Raw genomic sequence first — 694 nt, forward strand, 5'->3', positions numbered from 1 at the left:
CCAATGAGACATCAAAGTAGTACCCTGCAAGTTGTCAGACATCAAAAAGATAAAGAGGAGAGCCCCGCAGGTTTGTGAGACACTGATGAGACATAGTAGACAACTGCAGGGTGTGAGATACCAACGAGACACAGAGGAACCCTGCATAGTGTGTGACACTGATAGACAGAATGATAACCTGCAAGGTGTAAGACACAGATGAGACAGAGAAGAACCCTGCAAGGTGTGAGAAACCAAGGAGACGCTGAACTATTTCTGGTTAGAAAAACTGGACGATTCCGACAATTGGAGGACATTTTATGTCTATTTCTAGACACTGAGGAACACTGCAGGGTGTGAGAATCCAACAAGATACAGAACCTTACAGGGTGTGAGATTCCAGCGAGACCCCTGCAGAGTGTGAGGCACTGATGACACACTGGGCACCTGAACAGCCATTGACCTCTTTACCCTGAAGAAGGAAGTGGATCTCTGAATAATAATGCAAATAAACAAAGTATCACATAGTTAATGGTTTTGTGAGGCGCAGAAGAGACAGAGAATCCATGCTGACTGTGAGGCTCAGGGAAACCTTGAAGAGTGTAACCCCCAAAATTAACTCCACTAGAACTCCTGCAGAGAACACAGGTAGCCTGTAGTGATTAGCAATCATGTGTATATGTCTATATCTGTACTATACAGTGTATACATATAT

Source organism: Nanorana parkeri, unplaced genomic scaffold, assembly GCF_000935625.1.
Source record: "Nanorana parkeri isolate BGI_ZX_2015 unplaced genomic scaffold, ASM93562v1 scaffold1468, whole genome shotgun sequence".
In the NCBI taxonomy this organism is placed as follows: Eukaryota; Metazoa; Chordata; class Amphibia; order Anura; family Dicroglossidae; genus Nanorana; species Nanorana parkeri.